Source organism: Gorilla gorilla, chromosome 11, assembly GCF_029281585.2.
Source record: "Gorilla gorilla gorilla isolate KB3781 chromosome 11, NHGRI_mGorGor1-v2.1_pri, whole genome shotgun sequence".
NCBI lineage: Eukaryota > Metazoa > Chordata > Mammalia > Primates > Hominidae > Gorilla > Gorilla gorilla.
In genome coordinates, this window is record NC_073235.2 from 6,304,854 (window position 1) to 6,328,373 (window position 23,520).

A 23,520-nucleotide genomic window follows, 5' to 3' on the forward strand; every position below is an offset into this window, starting at 1 on the left:
ATACATGGAAATAACTACATTGGTATCTGTATAAACATGGAAATATCTACACTGCCACCTGTATGAACATGGAAATATCTACACCGCCATCTGTATGAACATGGAAATATCTACACTGCTATCTGTATGAACATGGAAATATCTACACCGCTATATGAACGAACATGGAAATATCTACACCGCTATCTGCATGAACTTCCAAATATCTACACAGCTATCTGTATATAAGTGGAAATATCTACACTGCTATCTCTATAAACATGGAAATAACTACACTGCTATCTGTATAAACATGGAAATATCTACACCGCCACATGTATGTACATGGAAATATCTACACTGCCATCCGTACGAACATGGAAATATCTACACCGCCATCTGTATGAACATGTAAATATCTACACCACCATCTGTATGAACATGGAAATATCTACACCGCCATCTGTATGAACATGGAAATATCTACACCGCTATCTGTATGAACATGGAAATTTCTACACCGCTATCTGTATGAACATGGAAATATCTGCACCGCTATCTGTATGACCCTGGAAATATCTACACCGCTATCTGTATGAGCATGGAAATATCTACACCGCTATCTGTATGAACATGCAAATATCTACACAGCTATCTGTATATCAATGGAAATATATACACTGCTATCTCTATGAACATGGAAATAACTACACTGCTATCTGTACAAACATGGAAATATCTACACCGCCATCTATATGAACATGGAAATATCTACACCACCATTTGTATGAACATGGAAATATCTACACAGCCATCTCTACGAACATGGAAATATCTACACCGCCATGTGTATGAACATGGAAATATCTACACCGCCATCTGTATGAACATGGAAATATCTTCACCGCCATCTGTATGAACATGGATATATCTACACCGGCATCTGGATGAACATGGAAATATCTGCACCGCTATCTGCATGAACATGGAAATATCTACACAGCTATCTGCATATACATGGAAATATCTACAGAGATTTCTCTATAAATATGGAAATAACTAACGCGCTATGTCTATAAACTTCGAAATATCTACACCGCCATCTGTATGAACATGGAAATATCTACACCGCCATCTGTACGAACATGGACATATCTACTCCGCCATCTGTATTAAGATGGAAATATCTACACCGCTATCTGTATAAACATGGAAATATCTACACCGCTATCTGCATAAACATGGAAATATCCACACCGCTATCTGTGTAAACATGGAAATGTCTGCACCGCTATCTGTGTAAACATGGAAATATCTCCACCGCCATCTGTTTAAACGTGAAAATATCTACACCGCCATCTCTAAAAACATGGAAATATCTACACCGCCATCTGTATGAACATGGATATATATACACCGCCATCTCTATAAACGTGGAAATATCTACACCGGTATCTGTATGAACTTGGAAATATCTACACTGCTATCTGTATAAAATTGAAATTATCTACACCACTATCTCAATAAACATGGAAATATCTACACTGCTATCTGTATAAACATGTAAATATCTACACCGCTATCTGTATAAACATGGAAATATCTTCACCGCTATCTGTATAAACATGGAAATATCTACAATGCTGTCTCTATAAACTTGGAAATAACTTCACCACTATCTCTATAAACATGGAAATATCTATACCGCTATCTGCATAAACATGGAAATATATACACCGCCATCTCTATGAACATGGAAATATCTACACCGCCATCTGTATGAACATGTAAATATCTACACCGCCATCTGTATGAACATGGAAATATCTACACCGCTAACTGAATAAACATGGAAATATCTACACCGCTATCTGTATGAACATGGAAATATTTACACCGTTATCTGTATGAACATGGAAATATCTACACCGCTATCTGTACGAACATGGAAATATCTACACCGCTATCTGTACGAACATGGAAATATCTACACCGCTATCTGTATGAACATGGAAATATCTACACCGCTATCTGTATGAACATGGAAATATCTACACCGCTATCTGTACGAAGATGGAAATATCAACACCGCTATCAGTATGAACATGCAAATATCTACACAGCTATGTGTATATCAATGGAGATATCTACACTTCTATCTCTATAAACATGGAAATAACTACACTGCTATCTGTATAAACATGGAAATACCTACGCCGCCATCTCTATGAACATGGAAATATCTACACCTCCATTTGTATGAACATGGAAATATCTACACCGCCATCTCTATGAACATGGAAATATCTACACTGCTATCTGTATAAAATTGAAATTATCTACACCACTATCTCTATAAACATGGAAATATCTACACTGCTGTCTGTATAAACATGGAAATATCTACATCGCTATCTGTATAAACATGGAAATATCTTCACCGCTATCTTTATAAACATGGAAATATCTACAACGCTGTCTCTATAAACTTGGAAATTACTACACCACTATCTCTATAAACATGGAAATATCTAGACCGCCGTCTCTATAAACATGGAAATATCTACACCACCATCTGTATAAACATGGAAATACCTATACCGCTATCTGCATAAACATGGAAATATGTACACCGCCATCTCTATGAACATGGAAATATCTACACCGCCATTTGTATCAGCACGGAAATATCTACACCGCCATGTGTATGAACATGGAAATATCTACACCGCCATTTGTATGAACATGGAAATATCTACACCGCCATCTGTATGAACATGGAAATATCTTCACCGCCATCTTTACGAACATGGATATATCTACACCGCCATCTGTATTAAGATGGAAATATCTACACCGCTATCTGTATAAGCATGGAAATATCTGCCCAACTATCTGTAGAAGCATGGAAATATCCGCACCGCTATCTGTATAAACATGGAAATATCTACACCGCTATCTGCATAAACATGGAAATATCCACACCGCTATCTGTGTAAACATGGAAATGTCTACACCGCTATCTGTGTAAACATGGAAATATCTCCACCGCCGTCTGTGTAAACGTGAAAATATCTACACCGCCATCTCTAAAAACATGGAAATATCTACACCGCTATCTGTATGAACATGGAAATATCTACACCGCCATCTCTATAAACGTGGAAATATCTACACCGTTATCTGTATGAACTTGGAAATATCTACACAGCTATATGTATAAAATTGAAATTATCTACACCACTATCTCTATAAACATGGAAATATCTACACTGCTATCTGTAGAAACATGGAAATAACTACACAGCTATCTGTAAAAACATGGGAATATCTACACCGCCACCTGTATGAACATGGAAATATCTACACTGCCATCCGTACGAACATGGAAATATCTACACCTCCATCTGTATGAACATGTAAATATCTACACCGCCATCTGTATGAACATGGAAATATCTACACCGCCATCTGTATGAACATGGAAATATCTACACCGCTAACTGTATGAACATGGAAATATCTACACCGCTATCAGTATGAACATGGAAATATCTACACCGCTATCTGTATGAACATGCAAATATCTACACAGATATCTGAATATCAATGGAAATATCTACACTGCTATCTCTATAAACATGGAAATAACTACACTGCTATGTGTATACACATGGAAATATCTACACTGCCATCTCTATGAACATGGAAATATCTACACCGCCATTTGTATGAACATGGAAATATCTACACCGCCATCTCTATGAACATGGAAATATCTACACCGCCATGTGTATGAACATGGAAATATCTACACCGCCATCTGTATGAACATGGAAATATCTTCACTGCAATCTGTATGAACATGGATATATCTACACCGGCATCTGGATGAAGATGGAAATATCTACACCGCTATCTGCATGAACATGGAAATATCTACACACCTATCTGCATATACATGGAAATATCTACACAGATTTCTCTATAAATATGGAAATAACTACAGCGCTATCTCTATAAACTTTGAAATATCTACACCGCCATCTGTATGAACATGCAAATATCTACACAGCTATCAATATATCTATGGAAATAGCTACACTGCTAAATCTATAAACATGGAAATAACTACACTGCTATCTGTATAAACATGGAAATATCTACACCGCCACCTGTATGAACATGGAAATATGTACACTGCCATCAGTGCGAACATGAAATATCTACACCGCCATCTGTAAGAACATGTAAATATCTACACCGCCATTTGTATGAACATGGAAATATCTACACCGCTAACTGTATGAATATGAAAATATCTACACCGCTATCTGTATGAGCATGGAAATATCTACACCGCTATCTGTATGAGCATGGAAATATCTACACCGCTATCTGTATGAACATGCAAATATCTACAGAGCTATCTGTATATCAATGGAAATAGCTACACTGTTAAATCTATAAACATGGAAATAACTACACTGCTATCTGTATAAACATGGAAATATCTACACCGCCACCTGTATGAACATGGAAATATCTACACTGCCATCTGTGCGAATATGAAATATCTACACCGCCATCTCTATGAACATGGAAATATCTACACCGCCATTTGTATGAACACGGAAATATCTACACCGCCATATCTATGAACATGGAAATATCTACACAGCCAGCTCTAGAAACGTGGAAATATCTACACCGCTATCTGTATGAACTTGGAAATATCTACACTGCTCTCTGTATGAAATTGAAATTATCTACACCACTATCTCTATAAACATGGAAATATCTACACTGATATCTGTATAAACTTGGAAATATCTACACCTCTATCTGTGTAAATACGGAAATATCTTCACCGCTATCTATATAAACATGGAAATATCTATAACGCTGTCTCTATAAACTTGGAAATAACTACACCACTATCTCTGTAAACATGGAAATATCTAGACCGCCATCTCTATAAACATGGAAATATCTACACCACCATCTTTATAAACATGGAAATATCTATACCGTTATCAGCATAAACATGGAAGTATCTACACCGCCATCTCTATGAACATGAAAATATCTACACCACCATCTGTATGAACATGGAAATATCTATACCGCCATCTGTATGAACATGTAAATATCTACACCGCCATCTGTATGAACATGGAAATATCTACAACGCTAACTGTATGAACATGGAAATATCTACACCGCTATCTGTATGAACATGGAAATATCTACACCGCCATCTCTATAAACGTGGAAATATCTACACCGCTATCTGTATTAACTTGGAAATATCTACACTGCTCTCTGTATAAAATTGAAATTATCTACACCACTATCTCTATAAACATGGAAATATCTACACTGCTATCTGTATAAACATGGAAATATCTACAGCGCTATCTGTATAAACATGGAAATATCTTCACCGCTATCTGTATAAACATGGAAATATCTACAACGCAGTCTCTATAAACTTGGAAATAACTACACCACTATCTCTGTAAACATGGAAATATCTAGACCGCCATCTCTATAAACATGGAAATATCTACACTACCATCTGTATAAACATGGAAATATCTATACCGCTATCTGCATAAACATGGAAATATCTACACCGCCATCTCTATGAACATGGAAATACCTACACCGCCATCTGTACGAACATGGAAATATCCATACCGCCATCTGTATGAACATGTAAATATCTACACCGCCATCTGTATGAACATGGATATATCTACACCGCTAACTGTATGAACATGGAAATATCTACACCGTTATCAGTATGAACATGGAAATATCTACACCGTTATCTGTATGAACATGGAAATACCTACACCGCTATCTGTATGAACATGGAAATATCTACACCGCTATCTGTACGAAGATGGAAATATCTACACCGCTATCTGTATGAACATGGAAATATCTACACCGCTATCTGTATGAACATGGAAATATCTACACCGCTATGAGTATGAACATGGAAATATCTACACCGCTATCTGTATGAACATGGAAATATCTACACCGCTATCTGTAGGAACATGGAAATATCCACACCTCTATCTGTATGAACATGGAAATATCTACACCGCTATCTGTATGAACATGGAAATATCTACACCGCTATCTGTATGAACATGCAAATATCTACAAAGCTATCTGTATATCAATGGAAATATCCACACTGGTATCTCTATAAACATGGAAATACCTACATTGCTATCTGTTCAAACATGGAAATATCTACACCGCCATCTCTATGAACATGGAAATATCTACACCGCCATTTGTATTAACCTGGAAATATCTACACCGCCATCTCTATGAACATGGAAGTTACTACACCGCCATTTGTATGAACATGGAAATACCTACACCGCCATCTGTATGAACATGGAAATATCTTCATCGCAATCTGTATGAACATGGATATATGTACACCGGCATCTGGATGAACATGGAAATATCTACACCGCTATCTGCATGAACATGGAAATATCTACACAAATATCTGAATATACATGGAAATATCTACACAGATTTCTCTATAAGTATGGAAATAACTACAGCGCTATCTCTATAAACATCGAAATATCTTCACCGCCATCTGTATGTACATGGAAATATCTACACCGCCATCTGTTTGAACATGGACATATCTACACCGCCATCTGTATTAAGATGGAAATATCTACACCGCTATCTGTATAAACATGGAAATATCTGCCCAACTATCTGTATAAACTTGGAAATATCCGCACCGCTATCTGTGTAAACACGAAAATACCTACACTGCTATTTGCATAAACATGGAAATATCCACACCGCCATCTGTGTAAACATGGAAATGTCTACACTGCTATCTGTTTAAACATGGAAATATCTACACCGCCTTCTGTGTAAACATGAAAATATCTACACCGCCATCCCTATAAACATGGAAATATCTACACCGCCATCTGTATGAACATGGAAATATCTACACCGCCATCTCTATAAACGTGGAAATATCTACACCGCTATCTGTATGAACATGGAAATATCTACACGGCTATCTGTACGAATATGGAAACATCTACCCTGCTTTCTGTATGAACATGCAAATATCTACACAGCTATCTGTATATCAATGCAATTATCTACACAGCTATCTCTATAATCATGGAAATAACTACTCTGCTATCTGTATAAACATGGAAATATCTACACCGCCACCTGTATGAACTTGGAAATATCTACACTGCTATCTCTATAAACATGGAAATAACTACACTGCTCTCTCTATAAATATGGAAATATCTATCCCGCCATCTCTATGAACATGGAAATATCTACACCGCCATCTGTATGAACATGGAAATATCTTCATCGCAATCTGTATGAACATGGATATATGTACACTAGCATCTGGATGAACATGGAAATATCTACACTGCTATCTGCATGAACATGGAAATATATACACAGCTATCTTAATATACATGGAAATATCTACACAGATTTCTTCATAAATATGGAAATAACTACAGCGCTATCTCTATAAACTTCGAAATATCTACACCGCCATCTGTATGAACATGGAAATATCTACACCGCCATCTGTACAAACATGGACATATCTACACCGCTATCTGTATGAAGATGGAAATATCTACACCGCTATCTGTATGAACATGGAAATATCTACACCGCCATCTGTATGAACATGGATATATCTACACCGCCATCTGTATGAACATGTAAATATCTACACCGCCATCTGTATGAACATGGAAATATCTACACCGCTAACTGTATGAACATGGAAATATCTACACCGCTATCTGTATGAACATGGAAATATCTACACCGCTATCTGTATGAACATGGAAATATCTACACTGCTATCAGTATGAACATGGAAATATCTACACCGCTATCTGTATGAACATGGAAATATCTACACCGCTATCTGTATGAACATGAAAATATCTACACAGCTATCTGTATATCAATGGAAATATCTACACTGCTATCTCTATAAACATGGAAATAACTACACTGCTATCTGTATAAATATGGAAATATCTACACCGCCATCTCTATGAAGATGGAAATATCTACACCGCCATTTGTATGAACATGGAAATATCTACACCGCCATCTCTATGAATATGGAAATATCTACACCGCCATTTGTATGAACATGGAAATATCTACACCACCATCTGTATTAACATGGAAATATCTTCACCGCCATCTGTATGAACATGGAAATATGTACACCGGCATCTGGATGAACATGGAAATATCTACACCGTTATCTGCATGAACATGGAAATATCTACACAGCTATCTGAATATACTTGGAAATATCTACAGAGATTTCTCTATAAATATGGAAATAACTACAGCGCTATCTCTATAAAGTTCGAAATATCTACACCGCCATCTGTTTGAACATGGAAATATCTACACCGCCATCTGTACAAACATGGACATATCTACACCGCCATCTGTATTAAGATGGAAATATCTACACCGCTATCCGTATAAACATGGAAATATCTGTTCAACTATCTGTATAAACATGGAAATATCCGCACCGCTATCTGTATAAACATGGAAATATCTACACTGCTATCTGCATAAACATGGAAATATCCACACCGCTATCTGTGTAAACATGGAAATATCTACACTGCCATCTGTGTAAACATGAAAATATCTACACTGCCATCCCTATAAACATCGAAATATCTACACCGCCATCTGTGTGAACTTGGAAATATCTACACTGCTCTCTGTATAAAATTGAAATTATCTACACCACTATCTCTATAAACATGGAAATATCTACACTGCTATCTGTATAAACATGGAAATATCTACACCGCTATCTGTATAAACATGGAAATATCTTCACCGCTATCTGTATAAAAATGGAAATATCTACAACGCTGTCTCTATAAACTTGGAAATAACAAAACACCTATCTCTGAAAACATGGAAATATCTAGACCGCCATCTCTATAAACATGGACATATCTACACCGCCATCTGTATAAACATGGAAATATCTATACCGCTATCTGCATAAACGTGGAAATATCTACACCGCCATCTCTATGAACATGGAAACATCTACACCGCCATCTGTACGAACATGGAAATATCTATACCGCCATCTGTATGAACATGAAAATATCTACACCGCCATCTGTATGAACATGGAAATATCTACACCGCTAACTGTATGAACATGGAAATATCTACACCGCTGTCTGTATGAACATGGAAATATCTACACCGTTATCTGTATGAACATGGAAATATCTACACCGCTATCTGAATGAACATGGAAATATCTACAACGCTATCTGTACGAACATGGAAATATCTACACCGCTATCTGTATGAACATGCAAATATCTACACAGCTATCTGTATATCAATGGAAATATCTACACAACTATCTCTATTAACATGGAAATAACTACACTGCTATCTGTATAAACATGGAAATATCTACCCTGCCACCTGTATGAACATGGAAATATCTACACTGCCATCCGTACGAACATTGAAATATCTACACCGCCATCTGTATGAAGATGGAAATATCTACACGGCCGTCTGTACGTACATGGACATATCTACACCGCCATCTGTATTAAAATGGAAATATCTACACCGCTATCTGCATAAACATGGAAATATCCACACCGCTATCAGTGTAAACATGGAAATGTCTGCACCGCTATCTGTGTAAACATGGAAATATCTCCACCGCCATCTGTGTAAACGTGAAAATATCTACGCCGCCATCTCTAAAAACATGGAAATATCTACACCGCCATCTGTATGAACATGGATATATCTACACCGCCATCTCTATAAACGTGGAAATATCTACACCGCTATCTGTATGAACTTGGAAATATCTACACTGCTATCTGTATAAAATTGAAATTATCTACACCACTATCTCGATAAACAAGGAAATATCTATACTGCTATCTGTAGAAACATGGAAATAACTACACAGCTATCTGTAAAAACATGGGAATATCTACACCGCCACCTGTATGAACATGGAAATATCTACACTGCCATCCGTACGAACATGGAAATATCTACACCGCCATCTGTATGAACATGTAAATAACTACACCGCCATCTGTATGAACATGGAAATATCTACACCGCTAACAGTATGAACATGGAAATATCTACACCGCTATCAGTATGAACATGGAAATATCTACACCGCTATCTGTATGAACATGCAAATATCTACACAGATATCTGAATATCAATGGAAATATCTACACTGCTATCTCTATTAACATGGAAATAACTACACTGCTATGTGTATACACATGGAAATATCTACACTGCCATCTGTATGAACACGGAAATATCTACACCGCCATTTGTATGAACATGGAAATATCTACACCGCCATGTGTATGAACATGGAAATATCTACACCGCCATGTGTATGAACATGGAAATATCTACACCGCCATCTGTATGAACATGGAAATATCTTCACCGCAATCTGTATGAACATGGATATATCTACACCGGCATCTGGATGAAGATGGAAATATCTACACCGCTATCTGCATGAACATGGAAATATCTTCACACCTATCTGCATATACATGGAAATATCTACACAGATTTCTCTATAAATATGGAAATAACTACAGCGCTATCTCTATAAACTTCGAAATATATACACCGCCATCTGTATGAACATGCAAATATGTACACAGCTATCTGCATATCAATGGAAATAGCTTCACTGCTAAATCTATAAACATGGAAATAACTACACTGCTATCTGTATAAACATGGAAATATCTACACCGCCACCTATATGAACATGGAAATATGTACACTGCCATCTGTGCGAACATGAAATATCTACACCGCCATCTGTATGAACATGTAAATATCTACACCGCCATTTGTATGAACATGGAAATATCTACACCGCCATTTGTATGAACATGGAAATATCTTCACCGCCATCTGTACAAACATGGATATATGTACACTAGCATCTGGATGAACATGGAAATATCTATACTGCTATCTGCATGAACATGGAAATATATACACAGCTATCTTAATATACATGGAAATATCTACACAGATTTCTCCATAAATATGGAAATAACTACAGCGCTATCTCTATAAACTTCGAAATATCTACACCGCCATCTGTATGAACATGGAAATATCTACACCGCCATCTGTACAAACATGGACATATCTACACCGTCATCTGTATTAAGATGGAAATATCTACACCGCTATCTGCATAAACATGGAAATATCTGCCCAACTATCTGTATAAACATGGAAATATCCGCACCGCTACCTGAATAAACATGGAAATATCCGCACCGCTATCTGTATAAACATGGAAATATCTACACTGCTATCTGCATAAACATGGAAATATCCACACCTCTATCTGTGTAAACATGGAAATGTCTACACCGCTATCTGTGTAAACATGGAAATATCTACACCGCCATCTCTGTAAACATGAAAATATCTACACCGCCATCCCTATAAACATGGAAATATCTACACCGTCCTCTGTATGAACATGGAAATATCTACACAGCCATCTCTATAAATGTGGAAATATCTACACCGCTATCTGTATGAACTTGGAAATATCTACACTGCTCTCTGTATGAAATTGAAATTATCTACTCCACTATCTCTATAAACATGGAAATATCTACACTGCTATCTGTATAAACTTGGAAATATCTACACCGCTATCTGTATAAACATGGAAATATCTTCACCGCTATCTATATAAACATGGAAATATCTACAACGCTGTCTCTATAAACTTGGAAATAACTACACCACTATCTCTGTAAACATGGAAATATCTAGACCGCCATCTCTATAAACATGGAAATATCTACACCACCATCTGTATAATCATGGAAATATCTATACCGTTATCGGCATAAACATGGAAATATCTACAATGCTGTCTCTATAAACTTGGAAATATCTACAACGCTGTCTCTATAAACTTGGAAATAACTACACCACTATCTCTATAAACATGGAAATGTCTAGACCGCCATTTCTATAAACATGGAAATATCTACACCACCATCTGTATAAACATGGAAATATCTATACCGCTATCTGCATAAACATGGAAATATCTACACCGCCATCTCTATGAACATGGAAATATCTACACCGCCATCAGTAAGAACATGGAAATATCTATACCGCCATCTGTATGAACATGTAAATATCTACACCGCCATCTGTATGAACATGGAAATATCTACACCGCAATCTGTATGAACATGGAAATATCTACACCGCTAACAGTATGAACATGGAAATATCTACACCGCTATCAGTATGAACATGGAAATATCTACACCGCTATCTGTATGAACATGCAAATATCTACACAGATATCTGAATATCAATGGAAATATCTACACTGCTATCTCTATTAACATGGAAATAACTACACTGCTATGTGTATACACATGGAAATATCTACACTGCCATCTCTATGAACACAGAAATATCTACACCGCCATTTGTATGAACATGGAAATATCTACACCGCCGTGTGTATGAACATGTAAATATCTACACCGTCATGTGTATGAACATGGAAATATCTACACCGCCATCTGTATGAACATGGAAATATCTTCACCGCAATCTGTATGAACATGGATATATCTACACCGGCATCTGGATGAAGATGGAAATATCTGCACCGCTATCTGTATGAACATGGAAATATCTACACAGCTATCTCTATAAACATGGAAATAACTACACTGCTATCTGTACAAACAATGAAATATCTACACCGCCATCTCTATGAACATGGAAATATCTACAACGCCATTTGTATGAACATGGAAATATCTACACCGCCATCTCTATGAACATGGAAATATCTTCACCGCCATCTGTATGAACATGAATATATCTACACCGGCATCTGGATGAAGATGGAAATATCTGCACCGCTATCTGTATGAACATGGAAGTATCTACACAGCTATCTGCATATACATGGAAATATCTACAGAGATTTCACTATAAATATGGAAATAACTACCGCGCTATCTCCATAAACTTCGAAATATCTACACCGCCATCTGTATGAAGATGGAAATATCTACACGGCCGTCTGTACGTACATGGACATATCTACACCGCCATCTGTATTAAAATGGAAATATCTACACCGCTATCTGCATAAACATGGAAATATCCACACCGCTATCAGTGTAAACATGGAAATGTCTGCACCGCTATCTGTGTAAACATGGAAATATCTCCACCGCCATCTGTGTAAACGTGAAAATATCTACACCGCCATCTCTAAAAACATGGAAATATCTACACCGCCATCTGTAGGAACATGGATATATCTACACCGCCATCTCTATAAACGTGGAAATATCTACACCGCTATCTGTATGAACTTGGAAATATCTACACTGCTATCTGTATAAAATTGAAATTATCTACACCACTATCTCTATAAACAAGGAAATATCTATACTGCTATCTGTAGAAACATGGAAATAACTACACAGCTATCTGTAAAAACATGGGAATATCTACACCGCCACCTGTATGAACATGGAAATATCTACACTGCCATCCGTACGAACATGGAAATATCTACACCGCCATCTGTATGAACATGTAAATATCTACACCGCCATCTGAATGAACATGGAAATATCTACACCGCCATCTGTATGAACATGGAAATATCTACACCGCTAACAGTATGAACATGGAAATATCTACACCGCTATCAGTATGAACAAGGAAATATCTACACCGCTATCTGTATGAACATGCAAATATCTACACAGATATCTGAATATCAATGGAAATATCTACACTGCTATCTCTATTAACATGGAAATAACTACACTGCTATGTGTATACACATGGAAATATCTACACTGCCATCTGTATGAACACGGAAATATCTACACCGCCATTTGTATGAACATGGAAATATCTACACCGCCATGTGTATGAACATGGAAATATCTACACCGCCATGTGTATGAACATGGAAATATCTACACCGCCATCTGTATGAACATGGAAATATCTTCACCGCAATCTGTATGAACATGGATATATCTACACCGGCATCTGGATGAAGATGGAAATATCTACACCGCTATCTGCATGAACATGGAAATATCTTAACACCTATCTGCATATACATGGAAATATCTACACAGATTTCTCTATAAATATGGAAATAACTACAGCGCTATCTCTATAAACTTCGAAATATCTACACCGCCATCTGTATGAACATGCAAATATGTACACAGCTATCTGTATATCAATGGAAATAGCTTCACTGCTAAATCTATAAACATGGAAATAACTACACTGCTATCTGTATAAACATGGAAATATCTACACCGCCACCTATATGAACATGGAAATATGTACACTGCCATCTGTGCGAACATGAAATATCTACACCGCCATCTGTATGAACATGTAAATATCTACACCGCCATTTGTATGAACATGGAAATATCTACACCGCCATCTCTATGAACATGGAACTATCTACACCGCCATTTGTATGAACATGGAAAGATCTACACCACCATCTGTATGAACATGGAAATATATACAGCACCATCTGTATGAACATGGAAATATCTTCACCGCCATCTGTACAAACATGGATATATGTACACTAGCATCTGGATGAACATGGAAATATCTACACTGCTATCTGCATGAACATGGAAATATATACACAGCTATCTTAATATACATGGAAATATCTACACAGATTTCTCCATAAATATGGAAATAACTACAGCGCTATCTCTATAAACTTCGAAATATCTACACCGCCATCTGTATGAACATGGAAATATCTACACCGCCATCTGTACAAACATGGACATATCTACACCGTCATCTGTATTAAGATGGAAATATCTACACCGCTATCTGCATAAACATGGAAATATCTGCCCAACTATCTGTATAAACATGGAAATATCCGCACCGCTACCTGAATAAACATGGAAATATCCGCACCGCTATCTGTATAAACATGGAAATATCTACACAGCTATATGTATACCAATGGAAATATCTACATTGCTATCTCTATAAACATGGAAATAACCACACTTCTATCTGTATAAGCATGGAAATATCTACACCGCCACCTGTACGAACATGGAAATATCTACACCGCCATCTGTATGAACATGGAAATATCTACACCGCCATCTCTATGAACATGGAAATATCTACACCGCCATTTGTATGAACTTGGAAATATCTACACCGCCATCTCTATAAAGGTGGAAATATCTACACCGCTATCTGTATGAACTTGGAAATATCTACACTGCTATCTGTATAAAATTGAAATTATCTACACCACTACCTCTATAAACATGGAAATATCTGCACTGCTGTCTGTATAAACATGCAAATATCTTCACCACTATCTTTATAAACATGGAAATATCTACAACGCTGTCTCTATAAACTTGGAAATAACTTCACCACTATCTCTATAAACATGGAAATATCTAGACCGCCATCTCTATAAACATGGAAATATCTACACCACCATCTGTATAAACATGGAAATACCTATACCGCTATCTGCATAAACATGGAAATATGTACACGGCCATCTCTATGAACATGGAAATATCTACACTGCCATTTGTATGAACACGGAAATATCTACACCGCCATCTGTATGAACATGGAAATATCTACACCGCCATTTGTATGAACATGGAAATATCTACACCGCCATCTGTATGAACTTGGAAATATCTTCACCGCCATCTGTATGAACATGGATATATCTACACCGAGATCTGGATGAACATGGAAGTATCTACACCGCCATCTGCAAAACATGGAAATATCTACACCGCTAAATGTGTGAACATGGAAATATCTACACCGCTATCTGTGTGAACATGGAAATATCTACACCGCCATCTCTGTAAACATGAAAATATCTACACCGCCATCCCTATAAACATGGAAATATCTACACCGTCCTCTGTATGAACATGGAAATATCTACACAGCCATCTCTATAAATGTGGAAATATCTACACCGCTGTCTGTATGAACTTGGAAATATCTACACTGCTCTCTGTATGAAATTGAAATTATCTACTCCACTATCTCTATAAACATGGAAATATCTACACTGCTATCTGTATAAACTTGGAAATATCTACACCGCTATCTGTATAAACATGGAAATATCTTCACCGCTATCTATATAAACATGGAAATATCTACAACGCTGTCTCTATAAACTTGGAAATAACTACACCACTATCTCTGTAAACATGGAAATATCTAGACCGCCATCTCTATAAACATGGAAATATCTACACCACCATCTGTATAATCATGGAAATATCTATACCGTTATCGGCATAAACATGGAAATATCTACAATGCTGTCTCTATAAACTTGGAAATATCTACAACGCTGTCTCTATAAACTTGGAAATAACTACACCACTATCTCTATAAACATGGAAATGTCTAGACCGCCATTTCTATAAACATGGAAATATCTACACCACCATCTGTATAAACATGGAAATATCTATACCGCTATGTGCATAAACTTGGAAATAACTATACCGCCATCTCTATGAACATGGAAATATCTACACCGCCATCTGTACGAACATGGAAATATCTACACCGCTATCTGTATGAACATGTAAATATCTACACCGCCATCTGTATGAACATGGAAATATCTACACCACAAACTGTATGAACATGGAAATATCTACACCGATATCTGTATGAACATGGAAATATCTAAACCGTTATCTCTATGAATATGGAAATATCTACACCGCTATCTGTATGAACATGGAAATATCTACACCGCTATCTGCACGAACATGGAAATATCTATACCGCTATCAGTATGAGCATGCAAATATCTACACAGCTATATGTATACCAATGGAAATATCTACATTGCTATCTCTATAAACATGGAAATAACCACACTTCTATCTGTATAAGCATGGAAATATCTACACCGCCACCTGTACGAACATGGAAATATCTACACCGCCATCTGTATGAACATGGAAATATCTACACCGCCATCTCTATAAAGGTGGAAATATCTACACCGCTATCTGTATGAACTTGGAAATATCTACACTGCTATCTGTATAAAATTGAAATTATCTACACCACTACCTCTATAAACATGGAAATATCTGCACTGCTGTCTGTATAAACATGCAAATATCTTCACCACTATCTTTATAAACATGGAAATATCTACAACGCTGTCTCTATAAACTTGGAAATAACTTCACCACTATCTCTATAAACATGGAAATATCTAGACCGCCATCTCTATAAACATGGAAATATCTACACCACCATCTGTATAAACATGGAAATACCTATACCGCTATCTGCATAAACATGGAAATATGTACACGGCCATCTCTATGAACATGGAAATATCTACACTGCCATTTGTATGAACACGGAAATATCTACACCGCCATCTGTATGAACATGGAAATATCTACACCGCCATTTGTATGAACATGGAAATATCTACACCGCCATCTGTATGAACTTGGAAATATCTTCACCGCCATCTGTATGAACATGGATATATCTACACCGAGATCTGGATGAACATGGAAGTATCTACACCGCCATCTGCAAAACATGGAAATATCTACACCGCTAAATGTATGAACATGGAAATATCTACACCGCTACCTGTGTGAACATGGAAATATCTACACCGCTGTCTGTATTAACATGGAAATATCTACACCGTTATCCGTATGAACATGGAAATATCTACACAGCTATCTGTATATCAATGGAAATATCTACACTGCTATCTCTATAAACATGGAAATATCTACACAGCTATCTGTAAAAACATGGGAATATCTACACCGCCACCTGTATGAACATGGAAATATCTACATTGCAATCCGTACAAACATTGAAATATGTACACCGCCATCTGTATGAACATGTAAATATCTACACAGCCATCTGTATGAACATGGAAATATCTACACCGCCATCTGTATGAACATGGAAATATCTACACCGCTATCTGTATGAACATGGAAATATCTACACCGCTATCAGTATTAACATTGAAATATCTAATCCGCTATCTGCATGAACATGCAAATATCTACACAGCTATCTGTATATCAATTGAAATATCTACACTGCTGTCAGTATAAACATGGAAATAACTACGCTGCTATCTGTATAAACATGGAAATATCTACACCGCCATCTCTATGAACATGGAAATATCTACACCGCCATTTGTATGAACTTGGAAATATCTTCACCGCCATCTCTATGAACATGGAAATATCTACACTGCCATGTGAATGAACATGGATATATCTACACCGCCATCTGTATGAACATGGAAATATCTTCACCGCCATCTGTATGAACACGGATATATCTACACCGGCATCTGGATGAACGTGGAAATATCTACACCGCTATCTGCATGAACATGGAAATATCTACACAGCTATCTGCATATACATGGAAATATCTACACAGCTTTCTCTATAAATATGGAAATAAGTACAGCGCTATGTGTATAAACTTTGAAATATCTGCACCGCCATCTGTATGAACATGGAAATATCTACACCACCATCTGTACGAACATAGACATATCTACACCGCCATCTGTATTAAGATGGAAATATCTAAACTGCTATATGTATAAACATGGAAATCTCTGCCCAACTATCTGTATAAACATGGAAATATCCGCACCGATATCTGTATAAACATGGAAATATCTACAACGGTATCTGCATAAACGTGGAAATATCCACACCGCTATCTGTGTAAACATGGAAATGTCTACACCGCTATCTGTGTAAACATGGAAATATCTACACCGCCATCTGTGTTAACATGAAAATATCTACACCGCCATCTCTAAAAACATGGAAATATCTACACCGCCATCTGTATGAACATGGATATAACTACACCGGCATCAGGATGAACATGGAAATATCTACACCGCTATCTGCATGAACATGGAAATATCTACACCGCTAACTGTATGAACATGGAAATATCTACACCGCTATCTGTGTGAACATGGAAATATCTACACCGCTATCTGTATGAACATGGAAATATCTACACCGTTATCTGTATGAACATGGAAATATCTACACCGCCATGTGTATGAACATGTAAATATCTACACCGCCATCTGTATGAACATGGAAATATCTACACCGCTAACTGTATGAACATGGAAATATCTACAAGGCTATGTGTATGAACATGGAAATATCTACACCGTTATCCCTATGAACATGGAAATATCTACACTGCTATCTGTATGAACATGGAAATATCTACACCGCTATCTGTACGAACATGGAAATATCTACACCGCTATCTGCATGAACTTGCAAATATCTACACAGCTATCTGTATATAAGTGGAAATATCTACACTGCTATCTCTATAAACATGGAAATAACTACACTGCTATCTGTATAAACATGGAAATAACTACACCGCCACATGTATGTACATGGAAATATCTACACTGCCATCCGTACGAACATGGAAATATCTACACCGCCATCTGTATGAACATGTAAATGTCTACACCACCATCTGTATGAACATGGAAATATCTACACCGCCATCTGTATGAACATGGAAATATCTACACCGCTATCTGTATGAACATGGAAATATCTACACCGCTATCTCTATGAACATGGAAATATCTGCACCGCTATCTGTATGACCCTGGAAATATCTACACCGCTATCTGTATGAGCATGGAAATATCTACACCGCTATCAGTATGAACATGCAAATATCTACACAGCTATCTGTATATCAATGGAAATATCTACACTGCTATCTCTATGAACATGGAAATAACTACACTGTTATCTGTACAAACATGGAAATATCTACAACGCCATCTATATGAACATGGAAATATCTACACCACCATTTGTATGAACATGGAAATATCTACACAGCCATCTCTACGAACATGGAAATATCTACACCGCCATGTGTATGAACATGGAAATATCTACACCGCCATCTGTATGAACATGGAAATATCTTCACCGCCATCTGTATGAACATGGATATATCTACACCGGCATCTGGATGAACATGGAAATATCTACACCGCTATCTGCATGATCATGGAAATATCTACACAGCTATCTGCATATACATGGAAATATCTACGGAGATTTCCCTAAAAATATGGAAATAACTACAGCGCTATCTCTATAAACTTCGAAATATCTACACAGCCATCTGTATGAACATGGAAATATCTACACCACCATCAGTACGAACATGGACATATCTACACCGCCATCTGTATTAAGATGGAAATATCTACAACGCTACCTGTATAAACATGGAAATATCTGCCCAACTATCTGTATAAACATGGAAATATCCGCACCGCTATCTGTATAAACATGGAAATATCCACACCGCTATCTGCATAAACATGGAAATATCCACACCGCTATCTGTGTAATCATGGAAATGTCTACACCGCTATCTGTGTAAACATGGAAATATCTCTCCCGCCATCTGTGTAAACATGGAAATATCTACACCGCCATCTGTATGAACATGGAAATATCTACACCGCCATCTCTATAAACGCGGAAATATCTACACCGCTATCTGTATGAACTTGGAAATATCTACACTGCTATCTGTATAAAATTGAAATTATCTACACCACTATCTCTATAAACATGGAAATATCTACACTGCTATCTGTATAAACATGGAAATATCTACACCGCTATCTGTATAAACATGGAAATATCTACACCGCTATCTGTATAAACATGGAAATATCTTCACCGCTATCTTTATAAACATGTAAATATCTACAACGCTGTCTCTTTAAACTTGGAAATAACTACACTACTATCTCTATAAACATGGAAATATCTAGACCGCCATCTCTGTAAACATGGAAATATCTACACCACCATATGTATAAACATGGAAATACCTATACCGCTATCTGCAGAAACATGGAAATATCTACACCGCCATCTGTATGAACATGGAAATATCTACACCGCCATCTGTATGAACATGGAAATAGCTACACCGCTAACTGTATGAACATGGAAATATCTACAAGGCTATCTGTATGAACATGGAAATATCTACACCGCTATCTGTATGAACATGGAAATATTTACACCGCTATATGTATGAACATGGAAATATCTACACCGCTATCTGTATGAACATGCAAATATCTGCACCGCTATCTGTATGAACATGGAAATATCTACACCGCTATATGTATGAGCATGGAAATATCTACACCGCTATCTGTATGAACATGCAAATATCTACACAGCTATCTGTATATCAATGGAAATATCTACACTGCTATCTCTATAATAATGGAAATAACTACACTGCTATCTGTACAAACAATGAAATATCTACACCGCCATCTCTATGAACATGGAAATATCTACACCGCCATCTCTATGAACATGGAAATATCTACACCGCCATCTCTATGAACATGGAAATATCTCCACCGCCATGTGTATGAACATGGAAATATCTACACCGCCATCTGTATGAACATGGAAATATCTTCACCGCCATCTGTATGAACATGGATATATCTACACCGGCATCTGGATGAACATGGAAATATCTGCACCGCTATCTGCATGAACATGGAAATATCTACACAGCTATCTGCATATACATGGAAATATCTACAGAGATTTCTCTATAAATATGGAAATAACTAACGCGCTATCTCTATAAACTTCGAAATATCTACACCGCCATCTGTATGAACATGGAAATATCTACACCGCCATCTGTACGAACATGGAAATATCTACGCCGCCATCTGTATTAAGATGGAAATATCTACACCGCTATCTGTATAAACATAGAAATATCTACACCGCTATCTGCATAAACATGGAAATATCCACACCGCTATCTGTGTAAACATGGAAATGTCTGCACCGCTATCTGTGTAAACATGGAAATATCTCCACCGCCATCTGTGTAAACGTGAAAATATCTACACCGCCATCTCTAAAAACATGGAAATATCTTCACCGCCATCTGTATGAACATGGATATATATACACCGCCATCTCTATAAACGTGGAAATATCTACACCGCCATCTGTATGAACATGGAAATATCTACACCGCCATCTGTATGAACTTGGAAATATCTTCACCGCCATCTGTATGAACATGGATATATCTACACCGACATCTGGATGAACATGGAAATATCTACACCGCCATCTGCAAAACATGGAAATATCTACACCACTAAATGTATGAACATGGAAATATCTACACCGCTATCTGTGTGAACATGGAAATATCTACACCGCTATCTGTATTAACATGGAAATATCTACACCGTTATCTGTATGAACATGGAAATATCTACACAGCTATCTGTATATCAATGAAAATATCTACACTGCTATCTCTATAAACATGGAAATATCTAAACAGCTATCTGTAAAAACATGGGAATATCTACACCGCCACCTGTATGAACATGGAAATATCTACATTGCCATCCGTACAAACATTGAAATATGTACACCGCCATCTGTATGAACATGTAAATATCTACACCGCCATCTGTATGAACATGGAAATATCTACACCGCCATCTGTATGAAAATGGAAATATCTACACCGCTAACTGTATGAACATGGAAATATCTACACCGCTATCAGTATTAACATTGAAATATCTACACCGCTATCTGCATGAACATGCAAATATCTACACAGCTATCTGTATATCAATTGAAATATCAACACTGCTGTCAGTATAAACATGAAAATAACTACACTGCTATCTGTATAAACTTGGAAATATCTACACCGCCATCTCTATGAACATGGAAATATCTACACCGCCATTTGTATGAACTTGGAAATATCTTCACCGCCATCTCTATGAACATGGAAATATCTACACTGCCATGTGAATGAACATGGATATATCTACACCGCCATCTGTATGAACATGGAAATATCTTCACCGCCATCTGTATGAACACGGATATATCTACACCGGCATCTGGATGAACGTGGAAATATCTACACCGCTATCTGCATGAACATGGAAATATCTACACAGCTATCTGCATATACATGGAAATATCTACACAGATTTCTCTATAAATATGGAAATAAGTACAGCGCTATCTGTATAAACTTCGAAATATCTGCACCGCCATCTGTATGAACATGGAAATATCTACACCACCATCTGTACGAACATAGACATATCTACACCGCCATCTGTATTAAGATGGAAATATCTACACTGCTATCTGTATAAACATG